The following is an 18,994-nucleotide window of genomic DNA, read 5'->3' as shown; positions in this document are numbered from 1 at the left end:
TCTTGATAGGCAAGAGTTTGAGCTGGGCACATCAGTAATAGTCAGTTCCCTTTTAAAGGGTAAAAAAGATGGATAGTGACCCCCAAGTTAGGAAGGAAGCACAGGAATGCTGTGTAGTGTATGCATTTTCTTGGCACATATGATAGATTTCTTTTTAATACCCCAGCATTTTGTAATTTGAACTGCTGCCTGCTATTTGTTTTACTATCTGTGTCATTTGTCAATGTTCATTATCTTCCTTCCCACTGTCCCTCAAGTTCTGCAATTCTATCCAGCCTCCTACAACATTAGCAAGCCTTTTCATGAAGGGAGGACTGTGTTTCTGGTGAGAGAAAACTTCAATAAATTACCCATGCAATTTTTAACTGTCAGAGAACAAAATACAAAGTACTTCAAAAAAGAAATAAAACAAATGTTTGCATTTACATTCCATACTGGGAACTTTTACTTCCAACTAAAACTAAGCCCTTTATCTGAACTGTCAATGTTATAGATGGTGTCTTTATATATTTAAAGATTTGCATAGTTTTTATCAAATTGATGCACTTAACTGATTTAACATTCCAGCTGCTTATTTAGAAAAGGGGGGAAAAGTAACATTTTAAAAGAATATGAAAAATGGATTCCCTTTATTCAGGTCAGTTCATTAATCTGCCTTGCATTAGTTCACTTCAGACACAGCAGCTCTTTTTCGTGTTTATTCAGGATGTAGTGTCTTAGAGATGCATTCTGGGATTGATTATCCATCTTGGTTTTCAAACTCTATTTATAAATTGTCACTCCTCCCATGCTCTTTCGTTACTGGAAGTCTACACATGGTGGTGAATACCCTGACCAACAGTGAAGATCAATTCAGGAATAACTAGTTGAAGCAAGGAGGTTTGGGTTGGTTTGGTTTAGTTTGATTTGCTTTTTTGGAAGACATACGTTAAGTTCAGGATTGCATTTTCAGATCCTAAGATCAGCTTTAACATACTGGCTACTGTGTGTTTTGTGACCATTCTGCACAGATGGTGCAAATCTACCGCGGTTCCCTGAAACTGTGAATTCCTCTCAGCCTAATTCCATCTGTCAGAGCTGCCTTTTTTGCCTGTCCCAGTGCTGGGTAGGGCCTGCACCTACAGAGTTCAGGCAGCAAGCCAACAAAATCCTGATCCATCACTTTTATAGTATTGGATTTCTTAAGGCTGAACTCACTGAAATGATTTACTCAGCGAGCTCAGGAACACCAGGGGTGGTACAAGTGGGACAGGGTATCTCTCTGTGGCAGTCTCAGTTTAATTTATTCTGCCATGGAACAGAACCTTGAACTACCTCAGACAGTTGATACAGCAGATTTTACACTGAAAGTGCCCATTTTGGTCTCTGGTGTCTGGTGGGTGATAGTTTGTTTAACAGTCTTAGCCAGGGACATTATATTAAGGAGTATTCAGTCCAGTGCACTAAAGCATAATAAAATTGGATGGCAGGAAGGTTACGTCAAATAAATTCAAATGGTAAAGAATAAATTCAGTCAAGGTGTTTAAGCACTTTGTAAGCTTGGTAAATACATAATGGAGCATTTACACCAAGAATAAATGTCTTACTTAATGATAAACTATAGTTCAGCCACCAGCAAACTATTGGGCCTGATAGTGTTCAGTTAGGGAGAGAGAAAAAATAATTCCCTCTGCCACAGTAGGTGAAATCATATGGCCTGTGTTAAACAGGAGGTCATGCTTGCAGAGGGCTATGATCAATTCTCCTTTGAGATCTATGAATCTGTGCTGATAGGTATCTTAGGTGTCCATTTGCTGTGTGTTTTACTGAATATGCAAAGGGAAGTCCCAGACCTCTGTATGTGAAATTGGTTGCAGCTGTATTAATCTCTTAAAAGTTGTCTGGCCTTTGAAAACACACATCTCAATACAAACAGTGACAGAGTGCAGTGTTGTCTAGGCCACCCCCAGGTTGCTGAAGCCCTAGAATTTGTGTTACAGTATTAAAATTTTAAATCCTGTTTTTGAGAAGGAAACAGAGATTGGACACAGGCTCTTTCAAATTTAGAGTTTTGTACCCCATCATCCAAATAAGTTTTGGACCCCTCAGTATTAGGCAGCCTAGATTCACGTCTAGGAGAATCCAACGACTGAGCAAATGCAGCAGAGAACACACAGTAGGTGGGATGCGTCTGAAAGCAGTGAGCATGTATGTCCATAGAAAGTCCAGTTCTGGGACTAAGTTTTTGTTAGTTTTTTTTTTTTTTTTTTTCCTTTTAATCTTATGAAGAGACAGTTCCTATTCTCCTACCTGATACTTTGTGTTAGGTCACACAGGAATGGGAGTTCAAACTCCACCTGGCTGGTGGAGTGACGAGAGAAGACAAAGGACACGATTCAATGTGAATCTAGCAAAAGCTGTTTACTATGCTTCCAAACACTGTTCATATTTACTTCTTTTCTTGGTTTACACACAGTCACACATTATTTGATTAGTAGCTCCGCTTTATCCATACATCTCATTTGACTGGTGGCTCTATCTTGTCTATGAGGCAACCACACATCTTTTTCTTAATCTAATTGGTTGATACTGTAGGAATCATTTTACTTGGGTTGAGATCCCTATGTCTGTCAGCAACTTTTCTGCTTCTTCTTTCTTCTTGCAACACCAGGTTTTTTTATTCACAAAGATGACCTCGTTCTTTAATTCCAGAAGATTAAGCTGGTCCACTTTCCTGTAAATGTGATCCCACAGTGGACCCTATCCAAAGTACTAGGCATCATAGAATCACTTAATATCCTAAGCTGGAAGAGACCCACAAGGATCATCAAGTCCAACTCTTGGCCCTGCACAGGGCAGCCCAAGAATTCCATGATGTAGCTGAGCGCATTGACCAAACACTTCTTGAACCTCCATCAGGCTTCATGCTGTGACCATTCCCCGGGGAGCCTGTTCCAGTGTGAGAGAGACCAATCTGATTTTCATTTATGCCTCATCATATGTTATATTCTTATAGAGGCTGTACATGTGCTTGCAGCCCTGTCCCCAGGGAAACTTCTCTTGGCAGCCAGTCAGGGCAGAGAAAGCCTCCATGATCGGACTATAAGTGATGCCCGCCACTGGCTGGTGGAGCAAAATGCCCGGATGCCCGCCAAAAAAGCCCGAGAAGTCGAGCTGTGGGAGGAACCTTAGCCTTTAAAAGCAGATACCTGCGACACAACGGGGCCATTTTCTTTAGCTATCTTGCAGGGAGCGGGGGCTCGTATGTAGGGTTCGCTCGGTCCTTCGTTCCCCCGCCTCCCCCGCCCTGTCTTTTCCCCCCTGCGGTCCTGCTTCCCTGCTTCATCATTCCGGCAAACCATCTGGCCATCGCGACGATCGCTCCGCTGCGCCCCCGACGGAGCGGGGGCCGCTGCAGCCAGCCGCCCCGCCGTGCTTCCCGGGCACAGCAGGCCCTGCCGTGCTTCCCGGGCACCGCCGTCCCCGCCGTGCGTCCCGGGCACCGCCGTCCCCGCCGTGCTTCCCGGGCACAGCAGGCCCCGCCGTGCTTCCCGGGCACCGCCGTCCCCGCCGTGCGTCCCGGGCACCGCCGCCACCACCAGCCTGCATGCAGCCGGGCCCGCTTGCACCCACCGCGACCGCTGCCGTGTTTCCTGCGCTGCCCGCTGCCGTTGCACCAGCCCGTAGTGATCAGCCTGTGGCCGCCGGCTGCATTCGGTCGTGCCCGCAGCCGCGGAGCCCTGGCCCTGGGAACCTGCAGCTGCTCCAGGACTGCCCTTGGCCACGGCAGCCTGTTCCCCTCTAAAGGAAGGAACACGCAGGCTGCTGCTGTTTGGAATTCGCGCCCAGCCCGCCAGGGGAGCTGCGCAGAGGCACTGCGGTTCGCAGCACACACGCTCCACCTGCTAAGCTGATCTAGAACCTTTTCCTGATGTACAAGCTAAACGTCCCCTGACATAGTTCCAGGCCGTTCTCTGGGGTCTTGTCACTGTCACCAAAGAGCAGACATCAGTGTCTGCCCGTTCCCTTCATGAAGATATTGTAACTGCAGTGAGGTCTCCCCTCAGTGCCCCCAGTTGAACAGACCCAGTAGCCTCAGCCAGTCCTCACGTGGCTTCCCCTCCAGACTTTCCACCACCCTTGTGTCCTTCCTTTGGACTCTAATGGCTTAATAGCCTTATTATATTGTAACACCCAAAACTGCCTCCAGGACTCGAGGTGACACTGCCCCAGTGCAGAGCAGAACCTACAGAGCAGGATAATCCCCTCCCTGCCAGGTAGTGCTGTGCCTCCTCTCTCCTCCCTCCCCAAAAAGCACCCCAGACGAAAGAAAGCCAAATCACCCACGAAGTCAAACACGCCCATGATCTCCATTTTAAAATTGTCATTCCGCCTGTCTTCAGTGAAGCCTCTGCTCTTCCTGAAGTTCAATATGAAGTTGGAATCAGAGTGCAGATGTTATTCTCTCTGCAAAGCTGGTCTTTTCCTTTTGCCCTGAGGTTTCACTGGTCTGTGAAAAGATATGCTAACCCAGGGTGCATTCCTCTTTCTCTCCAACACTTTCCTGTGCATATTAATTGATGTAAATAAAGGGCCAGGAGACCTCCTGCTCCTTTTTTAAGCCTTTATTAGAGAAGGGCCTAGAGGTGAGGGCCCGGGGTTGCGCGCCTCTGCCGCTCTCGCTCCCAATGGTCGACGCCCAGGAGGAGGATCACACAGGCCTGTAGTCACCGCCAGGGCTGGAAACTCTATCCTCACAGGGATCGTTGAGACACCTGATACTGGGTTACTAGTCTAGGGGGATCCTCTTGCTTGGGTGATGTTCAAGTCATGGCGACCCACTCGCTGGGTTGATGCTAGCACATTTGGCCTCCCTAGGTCTTTGTCGTCTTCCTAGTGTGGGGGTCTTTTGTTCTTTTTGGCATGGCTCATTGTTTAGGGCTGTTTCTTTCTGGGTGATGAGATGATTTTTAATATGCAAATATGTGCAAGGCCTTATGGATGATCCGGAAGTTTGTTCTAGGGAGCAGCGGCTGGATTACCCAACGAGTTAGGAGGGGGCAAAGGGGTACAGAGGACTAAAGGTACGAGGATAAAACATAAAACAGGTGAGAACCTTTTAACAATGAACTTCTGGAGGAAAAAGGGTAAGTACATCAACTAGGGCTTGAACTGGGGTTGGAGCATTAATTTTATTCATAACATTAATGACACTTGAGGATCCACAGGAAGAGAGAGAAGTGTTACGAGCTCCCATTCCCCTTTATATATGAATACTTGACATCGGAATTTAGCTAAATCATGTAACAATATTTGGTTTATTTTTTAAAGATTAATATTGCTCTCTTAAGTGCAAAGAATTCACAATTTCCACCTGAGGGGAGACTAGAGGTTCCAAAATGCGACACAGGGATTTTTTTTAAAATGTTGTGATTAATAAACTTGATTGCACTATTTTTGGGGTGGGAAAGGGCAGACGAGTAACGTTACCCAGCCTCACTCAAATATCTCTATCTCCTACTACTCGCTGCTGTTCCAGAGAAGAGTGTTTTACTATGTGTCAAGATTATGTGGAGCCAAAACAATGGCAATTACAATGTGTAGCTCTGAGCACAGGGGTGCAGTTCTAATGTGGGCAAAATCCCCCACTGCTCTCTGCCACAGCAGCAAGCATCTCATCCATTTTCCTTGTTCCATCTCTTTGGCGTTCTTACTGAAATTAATCACTTGACAGCAGCAAAGGCTTGCAACTGGCCTCTTGTGACTTAGCAATCTATCATGGATTTCATTTAATATAATAGTACAAAACCTTTGTGCATTGAAATCTGCTTTTATGGTTGTTTAGTAAGTTAATGAGTTATTATTTCCCTCCTGGCACCTGATGAAGCCATGCAGAGCTTAGAAACTGTGGGTTGGAATTGCATGGTCACAGCCATGGTGGCCATTGAAAGTGCTTGTTACCTTTGGAGCTAAACTAAGCTTGTCCTGCCCCTTTAAGCCCAGTTTGCTGCTTTTTTATCTACTGGTAGAGATAAAAGGGAATTTCTTTGACAGGTTTGCACAGAGTCTGTGAGATACATCAGGGCTGTAGCAATTCTATCATGTGATATGTATTTGGGCCTGGGAATGGCTCTCTTCTGCGATGGTGCGGTGCCTCTGTAGGGGCATTTGCCCACACTTCCTGGCCAGCTCTGGCACCCACGTCGCTAAAAGGTACGGTTCTGTATTTGGGAATACAGTTCCAATCCTTTGAGTCCTTGCCTCAGCAGAAGCGTGAATCATGCAAGAAATTAAGGGGTGGAATTCTAGGGGGTAACTTCAACTGGGTTTTATTGAATCAGCATGGCTTCCTTCCACCCAGAAGTCAGCCTGCCAAAGCCCACCAGACACCTGGGATTTCACCTTAAATCTGGGGGTGGGGGAGTGGGGAGGATACAACTTGGAACCAATCCAGAATGGGAAGGGAGTGACCCTGAACTGAAACGACAAACCATAGAACAAATCATGAAACAAAGGAGGAAGGGGAACCTGGACCCCACCAATCACTCAAAGTCCTCACCAGAACTTTCTAGAGATCAGGGTGAGGCTTCAAAGCGACAGGCAGGACCCAGATGTCACATAACAATGATGGATTAATAAGAAATAACTAGGAAAACCATTATGGGATAATACATAGGTATACGGGAAAAACCATTCTGAAACAGTAAAAGAAAACCATATATATATATAAAACTGGGAAAACTTCAAAACACACCCCTACATCTCCCCCTTTTATTTAAAGAGAGGTGTGTGACCTGCACTTGAGGAGGGGAGTGCTCGAAATCGAGGTAAGAGACCTCGTCCCACTCATGATCGGTGGACTAGTCCTCAGTAGGAAAGGGACAATATCTTTTGGGAGGCAGAATGTCTTCTTCATTCACCTCCAGTAAGAATTTATCCGGGTCACCCCAGTATGCAGGACCAGGCAGCCTGGTGACTTGGTTCACCTCGCAGGGTGTAGTGGCATTGGAAATCAATTTGTAAATTAATCTATGAACCATGCAATTAATGAAACAAAAGGCAACCAAAACTAAAATGATAATAAAATCAGAAGTCCAGTTTTGACCAAGAACTCTGCCCACCCCGGGAGTCCCCAGTTCTTAAACAGTCCATTCAGCCAGTCTTCTGATTCTTGCTCATTTTCGCCAACTGCGTTCAGGATGTTTGATGGATGTCCTCAGCATCAGATGAGATGTTCACCTTTGCACGGCGATTCCCTCATCAGTCAGCATATGGAGGCTGGTGAACAGGAACAGCTGCAGAAATCTGACAGCCAGGGGGGACTTCCATCTGGGACAGGGTTAGGTATGGGACTGTTGAAAAGAACTTGAAACAATAATATGATTAGGGAGCTACTGGGGAAAAGGTAAACGGAGGGGAAATTCCTCCCAGGAGCTCCTGTTCTTCCTGCGCTAGGCTGCAACCGAGACTTGTGAAACTTTTTCCTGTGAAAAAATTGAGCCCAGGGCCAGGCTCTTAGGAGGAGCTTAAATTAAATTTGGTTTGCAGGAAGGAGGCCTATGTTATTCTCTCCCTTCTCCCTCTCCTCCATTCCCCTCTATGGCTTGAGCCACCCGATTTTTGTCTTCACGCTGGGCAGGCTGGCACTCCCTTGCTAGTTTTTTTTGAAGGGCATTTGGGGGTTTTCCCTTTTCCCCACCCTCCCCCTTCTTCCCACTCTCCTCGTCTCTCCCATCCTCCCCTCCCCGTTCCCTGAATAGATCAAAGTCCTTTTTGACAGGGCATTTTAAGGACCAATGTCCAGTCTCTACACAGCAGACACAACTCAGTCTTCTAGGCCGACACAAGCAAAGTGTTTGATGACTGAGCATTTTTAGCAGCAGCTCTGGCAGCAGTTAATTTCTTTTGATCATTTTCTGATGGGCTGATTTGTGCAGCTTTTTGTTCACATTTCTAGTATCTTAAGCATTAATTTCATGAACACTCTGAAAAATCTTAGAAGATCATGAGTCTGCATATTTAAAAATGTGCATTCTGCTGCTTCTTTAATCTTTTCAAGAACAGGGGTAGGGATATTTGGGGTTTGGGTAGGCCTCGACTCCCACTGACTCTCATTGTACAGATTTTCTAGTTATTGCAATTTTATTCTCATAAGACTTGTTGAGTGCTTTATCTAACGTTTTCTCTGTACTCTGGGGAGTATCTGGGGTCTGGGTTGAACTCAGGCTGCAGTTGTAATTCCCTGATGCTGTTTCCTCCTTCCCCATTTTGCAATAATTCGAAATGAGGGAGGGGGTGAAGGAGACGTGGGAGCCAGGCTTAGGGGTGTGGCGACAGGGCAGAGGGACCGCGGGAAGCAGACCGGGGGGCATGGGAAACAGAGGAGGGGCAGGGCCCCTGAGCCTCGGGGGGAGTGGTTTGACTATCTGATGACATCATCTGGTAGACAGACCTCGAGGTGGGGCGAGGTGGAGAGGGTTGAGATGAGGGCGGAGGGGAAATCTCATGGGAACCGGACAGGAATTGGGTTTGGGACAGGCAGGGCTGTGAGGAATCATGGGAAGGAGAAAGGCTACAGCGTGGCGCTGAGCTCTGTTCACGGCCGCCACCATTTTCAGCTGCCCACGCAGCGTGGCTCAGAGTGGGGGGTGTCCGAGACTGCACTGAGAAACCACCGCGGGGGCAGGGGGATGGGGAGCGGCGCACGTGGTCCGAGCGCAGGGACAGAGAATGCATTCGCGCCCACTCGCTGCGCAGCGAGGGGGAACGAGTCCGCGTCACCCGCCTGCCATGGGGGGAGACCGAGGAAGTTCGCGCCGCACCGGCGCCACGAGGGAAGGGCGAGGGGGAGTGATCCCGCGCCGTGCCAGCGCCATGGGGGGATAGTGGTGGGGTTCGCGCTCTCTCACCTCGGCGCTGCGGAGAGAGGGGCCGCCTCACTTGACTACAGCTGCCACTGCGGGGTTAAGGAGCCCGCCGGCGCGCCTGGCCGCGCGGAAATGTTCGTCTCGCGTGCCTGCTGCAGCGCGAGGCTGAAGGGCATTCCCGCCGCGCGGGGCGGGGCGCCGGCGGTTTGCGCCGCCCGGGCCGTGGGCTCAGCGCGGCGTGCCTCGCTGCCTGCGCCGCGACGGCGAAACTGCCCACGCCCGGTCCCCGCAAGCCCAGGATTCAGAGAAGCTGCTCCTCTGCGGCGTTTCGTCCCTACACACGGAACCTAACGTGGGTTTTCCTAGCTGGGGAATTTGAGGGTAGGGGAGAGTCCCGCGTCGCCTGACTGCGGCAGAGAAGGTTCGGTGTTCGCGGGGAGCCAGGGTGCGGCGGCTCTTTCGCCGCTCCCTGCAGAATATGAGCGTTGGGAAAGAGGGGGAAAGAACTATGGGAAGAGGGAGCCGAGCAAGGGAGAAAAACTTCTCGGCTTTCCTGTCGTTCTTTCCCTATCTTGCTCCCTGACACAGCAGCTTGGGAATCTCCCGTTTCAGCTAACTGCATAAACAAATTACACACCGCATCCCAGAAAGAAAGACTTCCTATTACTGCAAGGGAAGTCTTAGGGAAGTAGTGAAATAGAACTTTGAGAAAGTCTTTAAGTTCTCTCTCTGAGAACTTAACCTTTTTAACAATCAAAATATATCTGATGGAAAATTCCTTTATGTTCCGCTGACAGCTTTAGCACCCATACTGTCTTGATGATGATTATGCAGACATACACACGTGCACCACGGGAAAAACAAAAATGCAAAAGTAAAGGTAAAAGGCCAAAACACACTTAGAATCGGGCGGGGGGTGGAACCCAAGACTCCCGTACCCCTGAGGTGTCACTCTAGGAAATAAAAAGCCCACACGCCCACGTCGACTTCACACCACCACGCCGCATGGCAGGAAAGATTAAAAAGCCTAAAACCAAACCAAAAGAAAAAGATCATCATGGCCAGATTTTACCTTTGAACGAGCGCTTAAGACATCTCGTTCAGGACTATTTCATCTTGATTTTCGAGCGTCCTTCCATCACGTAAAACCCCCACAGGTGGCTTCCGCTCCTCTCGCAGCACTGGCAGGGAGAAGAGAACCTGAGACTCCAACCTTTGTTCCTACATGGAACTCAAAAGCAGGTGCTCCAAAGGAGTGTCGATACTCACTGTCCAACGTGACTAAAAGAAAAAGGTCCATGGTGGTGGGAATTTCTCACTGGGGAAGATTGCTGGTGCAGGCAGCTGTCTTCCCCCCGTTGGGAGCACTCCTTCCGTCGAGAGAGCTGCTTTCCAACAGCACGAAACACGCCAAAAGCCCTTTCACCAGTTCCAGCAGGGAAAATCCCCAAGCTGGTCTGGGGGGGACTTCTTTCCATGTGGTCTGGTGACAGTCACAGACATTCCACATGGCTGCCTTGTGAAAACACTTTCAGGCTCGCTCACAATTACGCGCCTGCCCAACTGCTAAGGCTTGCCCCACGTGTGAGTGCGTTGCGACGGTGCAGTGCCTCTCTAGGGGCTTTTGCCCATGTTTCCTGGCCAGCTCTGTCACTGACATCGCTAAAAGGTACGGTTCTGTATTTGAGAAAGAACCACTACACTCTGCTTTGTGTGTTTGCTAGACTGTTGACACAGCCGCAGCTTGTCAAAGAGCCCTTTCTGCTAGCCCAGGCTACTGCACAAATTGTGCCAAGATAAGGGCTGCCCCCACGCCCTCTGGCTCAGGAAGCAGTGAGGAACAGGAAGGCTGCAACTGCTCTTTACGTAGGGGTGGCCAGTTGATAACAGTGTGTCTAGGAGCAGCTGTGAGGAAAGAAGGAGGAACTCTTGCATGCTTCACTCAAGAAGAGGTTTATTCCCACATGGGGAAGCAGGGACAACAGTCATTGAACAGTGGGGAACACGAGGTTTTAACTGAGGAATGGGCAAGGGATGGATACCAGACATACACCAGTCAGGGAGAAACACAGGAGGGGCTCAGCCAGGAACTGACAGTCAGGTAATTAACTAATCAAGACATAGAGGAGGAGGGCACGTATCAGTTTTACCAATGGGATACTAAGTATAACCAATGACATACTGAGTATAACAGAACCTTCCAGAAGGAGGGGAAGGACTCTGAGGGGATTGACAAACAGGAGGGCATATCCTGCAGTAACGCAGTGTCTTGGGGAGCCTCTTCGCGCTTCGCCTGGCCAGCCCTGACACTGGCCACAGGAAAGGTACGGTTCAGTATACTGATACACCTCACCAACCCTGTAGGTTCTTTGTCCCACACAGCATGAACAATGATGGAGAAATAAACGGAGGACTCTGATGAAGGTTCAACTGCTGGAGTTTATTAGTGCCCTGCAAGGGACAACCTTACCTCCAGGGAGTCTGCCTCGGCAGAGTGCAGATCACCCTAGTGCAGCAACTTAAATATGGGGGTGGAACAAGGGCAGGGGCAGGTCATGGGGCTAGTCGGGTACAGGTAGGGAGTGGCTCTGCAACTGAAGGACAACCAAAGAAACCAATCCAGGAAGGGAAGGACGGAACAGCTGGGATCCTTCCCAATCACTCAACAACCTCGCTGGAACTTTCTAGACCCAGGGTGAGGCTTCAAAGTGACAGGATGTGGGAGTTATATAACATATGATTGATGGGTAACAGTAACTTAGGGGAAACCATGGGGAACAATCTCAGGGAGGTACATGGAACGAACCATGTACCATTAACATACGTATAACAATATAAGAACAAATCATGAATACATTTGTTAAATTGATAAAACTAAAACCACACCACTACAATGTCCGAAGGAAGGATCTGGAACAGGCACTTGGATTTAGGCAAGATTGGCATAAAATTGGGCAGGGTTTGGGGTTGGAGGACATCGAGAGGGGAAATCTCAGAAGATGCCAAACAAACAGGGATACAGAACAGTCTACTTTCAACATAAAGAACCTAAGTTAATTTATCATCACACTACCACAGACTGTGATTTCCTTGGGGCAAAACTGGAGTTTTTTTATCCAGAACAAGTCTGGAGTGTAACAGCCCATAAAAAGGCAAGGCTGCTTTTTAGGTAGGAAACCAGGTGCATGCTACCTACCTTAAAAGGTAGAAATTTAGTCAAAGTTAATTCGTTCAATGGAGAAGCAGACTTGTGGTCCTGAAACACAAGCCAGACAGTGTCTCAGTGGGCAGTGGGTAGTCAGTGCCATGATGTCCCCAGAGAAGTGTCCTGAGAAGGATATGCCTGGTCACACAGCCACATCTGCAACCATCTTAGTGATTTCAGCTCTATTGTGAGCTGAGCTGTCAGGGTGACACTAAAGAAGAGATGGGGTCTTCATCTGGGAGTTCCTTGGAACCTTTATTCTGCTTCCTCAGAGGGGTCCAGGGTCAAAGAACCAAGAAGCTCAGGGGAACATAGATATTTATAGGGATGCCAGGGCACATGATTGCGTAACTTGGCCATTGGGTTGGAGGATTGAGAAAGGAACCAGTCAGGGAAGGGAATGAAAATAGTCCAGTCAGGTAAGGTAAAAAACAGGAAGTAGGGAAATAACTAATGGGGGATAACAGATTAACATATGAACTCCAGAGCCTCATGGGGGTAATACACTTGGTTGCCACGAGGGAGGGAGCAGCCTACCAGGATTACACCCTTGAGGAGCTACAACTCTAAAGCCTGATGGCTCTCCAGGGGCCAGTGTCTGTACTACTAACTGGCCCACTGGCCTCCACAAGACAGGTGCACAAGGAGGGTATTTGAGTGGCTTGGATTAGATATTAGATAGGGCCCTGTGTCATGTTTCAGCTTCACAATCTTGGGAACGGGCTAGCCAGCAGTAGTTGTGGCATATAAAAGGGTGGGTCAATTGGATTGCCTGAAACGACAATGTTGCAGTGAGGGTGGCTGCAACAAACCTTTGAGTCTCTTGATGTTGTAGCGGGGTAGAGGAGTGCCATAATTTCCAAGAAGTGTTTTTGACTGGGGACCCACTTGGGGAAATAGGCACATACACTGACATGCATTCACACACACACCATCAGTTGTAATCTGCTTGGCAGTAAAGAAAAGGGAAGGGTCCTCATTTGGAATTCCACAGAGAAGCTTTAATCCAACTGCATGTGAAGGGGGTCCAGGGACGAAGAAAGGGCACATGAGAGAGACCAGGGTTTACATATGGAGTATTAGGGGTGGAATTGAGAACAGGGTGCTGTTGCAGCCAGAGTGGATGGTTCGGAGTGCCATGACCTTCCTTGGAAGCGTCCAGAAAATGATGTCCTGGTGGCACAGGCATATCCAAGCCACTGGAGTGATTTAGCTCTTTTGTGAATAGCAGCTCTATTTGGGTTACACAGAAGAACAGGATAGGGCCTTCTTGTGGGGCTGTCCAGGAGCTTTATTCCTCAAGGGGATCTGGGGATAGTTCTTCTGCGGAAGACTGCAGAAGACCAGAAAGCCAGGGAGAGCAGGGACTTAGACAGGAGAGGCTGGGGAGTGGGGTTGCACATCTTGGCCAGTTGGGTTAGGAATTGAGAAATTGACCAGTCATATGAAGGATCAAAAATGAAGCAATCAGCTGAGGTTAAAAGGAGGAAGAGAACTAATGGGGTGTGACCGATTAACATAGTAACTGCAAAGCCTTATGGGGAGAACAGATTTTGTCACCATGAGAGAGAGAAAGCAGTCTCCTAAGGTTTCTTCCTTAGGAACAGTTGCCACAACCCTGAAACATAAGAGTTGCTCTCTCTCCAGGGGAGAGCATCTGTATTACTGACTGGCCCACTAACCTCCACAACTCCCCCTTCTTTTTTAAGAAAAAAGATCTCCCTAACGACTTTATTGAAGCTCCGCAGCAGGCACAAAAACATAAGTAAAACAATGAGGATAAGAACAAAAATCCAAAGAATGTTGTTTAAAAGGGGAGCAACCCATCCCTTAAGTCCTAAATGTCGTATCAGGTTCTTAAACCTCTCATGGTTTGATCTTTTTCAGTTTTTAGATCTTTCACTTCTTCTTTAAGCAGCTGGATGCTTCAGGAGATGGACCGGCTGTGATCAGACCAGTTGAAGCAGCAGAGGCCCTCGAAGTCTCAGCAGCTATGCCCATGGACTAGCAGCTAGAAATCAGTTGCTGCATGATTTTAAAGGGCTACATGCCTGGTGGTGTCCTAGTTCTTGAGGAGGTTACTAAGTTCTGTTGACATGCTTACTAATCCAACACCCCAAGTGGTGGAGCTCACCAAGACTTTTTGCCACAGCTATCAATAGGAGGAAAACTAATACTGCAACTCCTTTACTTTTTGCCAGTCAAAATATTTGGAATTGCAATTTTCATCAAATTTGGTGAAAGCTTGCTTTTGGCATGCTGATCATTGTGTTGTTTCCAGTCTTGGAGAAGGGCAGTATTCTGGGTAGTAAGCATGCCTCAAGTGGTCTCTCTAAGGTGAGAGGGAACTCCTGCCCAGGCCCTGTCACCACAGAGAAAGAACACACCCCAGGGGAGCACTCCTGGATGGAAGGCGGCAGAGGCAACTAAGGGTATTTTTATGATATGGTTGCACCAATTGACTGAATTACAGATTTTTTTGACAGGGTCTACAATTACGGGCCAGGAAGATGGGTGTCATGGTGTCCCTCATGGAGCAGTGTCTCCATCCACTCAGGCTAACCTGACACCGCAGACATGCGGGGAATACTCCTCCAGATCTTGTGAACCAGAGGGGCGGCTAAGGGGACCTTCCCCTTGTCACGGGAGAGGCCTACAACGATGGTAAAGGAAGGAGTCTGACTCAGCTGGAGGGAAAAGTCCAGGACCTTTATTCAGTCCCAGAAGGGGCTGTGAGCCTCAGGGGAGCTGCTCCAGCTGAGCAGTGAGACAAGGGAGACAACCACTTAAAAACAGAGGAGGTACAGAAGGAGGGATCAAACCATTATCCAATAGGGAGCAGAGTAGAAGTGAGCTAGGGTTAGAGGGACTGTCAGGGAAACCACTGAGAACACCAAGGGACGAATTTTCTCTATTCTTGTCCTATCACTCAGTGCCCTTCCCCGAACTTTCTCGAAGCCAGGGGGAGCAATCAAATGACAGGACTCAGAGGAGGAGGTGGCTGGGAAGGATATAGGAGGATTGACAGTAAAGAGGGGCAGGGATACACTTGGGACATAACACTTTTCAGGAAACAAAGCGAGAAAGGAGCAAACCATTATTAAAAAAACACAATACAATAGATGATTTCCAAAAATGAAAATTAAAGCAATAACTGGCTTTAGACAACCCCATTAGATCTAATTCTTGGGGTTCTTGAGGTAACTTAGGGATTCTGTCCATCTTTCCCAGGCTTCTCAGGCAGGCCACTTCTCTGTGGCTGGGAGAGCGGGCCATTTCCCTGCAAAGGGTTGTGGGGGTTGAGGTTCATAGAACTTAAAGGAGACCCAACCAGGTGATGACAGGGGGTTATTTACTGAGCCTGTGGACAGGCGTAAGTTCTCTTGCTTGAGGGACTTTGCCAAGGTGACCCATACATTCTCATGGGGCTGTCTGACTCTCCAAGCAAGGGCATGCTGCATGGTGAGGAGCATCCACACTGCTGTGTAGCAGTGTATCTGTATAACAGGCCATTCTGATGCACCAGCCAAACTGGTTTGAAGTAATATTTCCAAACCACTTGCAGTTTTGTTATTAGAGCTCTCAGGAATTCATCAAGGTTACTGAGAAAACAACAGGATCAAAACTATGAAGAGAGCCTGAGAAATTGTCTGCAAAAAATGTAAACCCTAGATAGGGGAAGCACAGCGTGATGATGGACACTTGACCAATTGGATGTCCTGAAGGATGTGTGCCTGCTTCAGGAGGAAGCAGCTTAGCCAGCCCAGAGATGCATGCCCACGTGGACAGTACACTTAGAATCTCTATCTGACATGTAATGTAAACAATTAACGGCTTCTGTTGGAATCATTGGTTCGGTTATTCAGGGGCCCATTTCCCTCCTGCACTGCTGTACTGAGACAGGTAGTCTCCATCCTTGCTTGTGGCTGAGTGGTTGGGAAGGGTGCTTCTGTTAAAAGAATTCGTATAACTGTGTAACTAACTTAAAAAAGCTTTTTCCACCCCTCTTTCTTCCCCTTGTTTTAAAAGCTGTTTTTTTCCCAACCCTCTTTCCCCCTTTTTATTAAAACAGTGGGAGGGGTCGGCTGAGAGGGCTAGGGAAGGTTTGGGTGAAGGAGAAACTGGGATGGAGGGGTAGATCAGGTTTAAACTGTGTTTTGTGTGGTGTTGGGACGGTTTGTCTTTCTCGGTGAGGTCAGTGCCATCTCTGTGTCTACACAGCACTTCTCTGATCTGTGGGTGAACCTGTGCTACACTTGGACACATCTTGGTTATTTTAAACAGGGGCAGTGTTTGCAGAGCTCAGGTAGGGTTTGATATTTTCTCCTGGGAGTCATTTGGGGTCTGATTGTGTGGAAACACATGCATGCCCTCTCTTCCAGGTGATCAGTTCAAAAGGACTGGAGATTTGTTGGGTTTCCAGGTCTTTGATCGCACCGGTGGCTTCTTGGTGAGCTTAGCCCTGGCCAAATTCAGGAAGTGTCAGAGTACAGGGGGGTTTGGCTCTGAAGGAGAGGAATTTAGATAGTTAATCATGTAAAGGGCCTTACAGAGCCTCTAAATGGGAGGCATGGTCTCTGTTCCTCCCCACTGCTAATGAAGGACTTGTTTGATAGGTCCTTTCAACAACTGATTGACCTGTGGGAGAGTGTGGGATGTCAGTGGAGTGCTTCACACCCCATTGATTGAAAAATGCCTTACATTGTTTAGATGCATAGGCCGGGCCTTTACTGGTTTTTATGTGTTCTGGGACACCCAGAGTGGCAGCCATGAGGAGAAAATGCCTGATGGTGCATTTGGCACTTCCTCCTGCATGGGCTGATGCAAGCCCAGCACCTGAAAAAGGTGTCTGCTGAAACTGTACATACTTCGCCTCCCAAAGAAAGGAACGTGTCACATCCATTGGCCAAAATTGGCAGCTGTTGAGTCTTTGGGGGTTAACCCCATAATGCATGAATGGGACTTGATAATTTTGGCATCCGGGACAAGAGGCCACAATCACTCTGGCCGGCTCTCGTGAGAGATGGAACATTCCCACGAGAGCTGGGACATTTTGGTGATAGAAGGCACGAGGTAGCTTTGCCTGGGTGAAGATAATCAAGGATGTTGCAAACCTCTGTTGGCATGGCTAGCGTGTCCACCTTCCCATTTCCCTCTGTTGTGGCATCTGCTAGATCAGTGTGTGATCTCACAGGCATTATGTGATATGGTTGCTTCTTGTGGGAGATTAAGCATTCTCACCTACAAAGCAAGTGGTATAAATTTGTATTTGAGACCTCTTTCAAATAAGAATGGTCTGCACACATAGCTACACCTGTGAGATAAGTCGAATCAGTTACCAAATTAAATGGTTCTTGAAATCTCTCAAATGCCCTGACAGCAGCTGCTAATTCCACAATTTTTGGGGATCCTTCCCCCACCTGGACATCAGACTCCCACTTCTGTGTCCTGGGGTATTTCCGAGTCATTACTGGCTTGTGGGAAAACCCTGAGCCATCAGCGAAAAAGTCAAGATTTTGAGAGGTGTTTGACTCTGCATTAGTTTAGGGACCAGATTAAATGTTGAATTGAGCAATTTATGACTAGGTAGATTGTCGCCCTGATCTTTTTCAGCCTTCTGATGTTTGCGTTTTTGTAGTGGAGTTTTCTCATGGATTTTCATGTCAACAAAAGTAATGTTTTGTAAACTGTTCTTCCTCTTTACATTCATCTCTGGAGGAGGGATAGTTGATGGACTTCTAGTTTGACCAGTGTGGTTGGAGAGGTGTTAACCTCGTTTGTCCAATCCGCGGTCATTGTCCAAAATCTATATAAATCGAGGTCGAAAATAAACTGCCCCTCTTTTTTTGCTCTGACAACTGACTGTGTGTGTGTTCTTCATTTTGTGTCCTCTAGTGACAGTAGATGAATTGAAATTTGGCCAATGTAGCTATCAAGAGCAAACTGGAGGCTCTCGTTGGTCTGGAGCAAACGCTCCAAGGCACCAGTGGTCAGTGGAATGAATGTACATGTCAACTCACACCCTGCAAGAGTGTGGAGGTGAGCTCTAGCTCTTTTTATAAGACCTGCCATGAGCTTTTGAGGTGTGATTCTGGTGTTTGTTGGCTGATTATGGGGAAAGACACACTCTAAACTGATCAAAGGGTCATTCATCTCTTTGTCCCATTGAAAAATCAAGGCATGAAAGTGAGGTGTCTTACTCAGGATGGCAAGCTGGAAAGGCAGGCTAGGTTCAATGCGGTGAGCTTGCTGGGAAGACAGTCCTGCACCTTGATGATGGACTCCCAGGCTTCCAGAGTCATGGAATGTGGCAAATCCAGGTCCTCTCTGCCATGGAGCAGGTTGAAGAGTGGTCCTCTGTCATAGTCCCCAGCAAGGGACTGTTGGGGGTTAGGTTTGTTCCTTCTTTCTCTAAAGAATTTTTTCCCCACAAGTTACCAAGGAGACCAAGTGTTGGATACTTGAGAGTACTTAACCGAAACAAAGAGGTGGACAAAAGGTGGAAGGGGGAGATAACGCAGGTAAAAGACAAAGCTTGAGGCAGCTGCGTGCTTTTTTTTTTCCGGCGTTTGGGGAGACGCGTGTCTGCCGCTCCTCGAGGAGCCCAGCCGCCGCAAAGCACGCCGAGCAGAGAACGGCTGTTGCTGGCTGGAGGAGTTTCACTGTGGCCAAAGGGATCCAGTCCTGGGAAATCTACTATCACCGGTTCGACCTGAATCCTGAGTTTTCTCTGCCACTCGCGGAAGCTGGGCCGCTTTCTGCCTCGCCTTCGGCTTCTTCGGCGCTGCTCCTCTTGCTGCAGCGTGACCCTGCACCCCCTGCGCTGCCGGGACATCCTGCCCCTGCCTGCCGGGACACCCTGCCATCCCAGCTACCAGCCCGGGACTTTTCCACTGTTTCAGCTTGGTGCTCTGAGGATCCTGCAGGGACACCGAAACCAAAC

The 18,994-nt window shown here is 48.0% G+C and overlaps 1 long non-coding RNA gene across 1 annotated transcript; it reads right to left on the bottom strand.

The window, feature by feature from the left end:
• Window positions 1–5,146: 5,146 nt before the first annotated feature.
• On the bottom strand, window positions 5,147–9,009 carry LOC136288787 (uncharacterized). The gene is made up of 2 exons (XR_010720580.1): window positions 8,889–9,009; window positions 5,147–7,344 (listed from the first exon to the last, which is right to left on the bottom strand). It is a non-coding gene; the product is annotated as an uncharacterized lncRNA (long non-coding RNA).
• Window positions 9,010–18,994: the final 9,985 nt, after the last annotated feature.

The sequence above is a fragment of the Chamaea fasciata genome, unplaced genomic scaffold, assembly GCF_029207755.1.
Source record: "Chamaea fasciata isolate MVZ Bird 193981 ecotype frontalis unplaced genomic scaffold, bChaFas1.0.hap1 SCAF_4, whole genome shotgun sequence".
Classification (NCBI taxonomy): Eukaryota; Metazoa; Chordata; class Aves; order Passeriformes; family Sylviidae; genus Chamaea; species Chamaea fasciata.
Note: the sequence above shows the minus strand (reverse complement) of the source record. Positions and strands in the feature narration are given on the sequence as shown.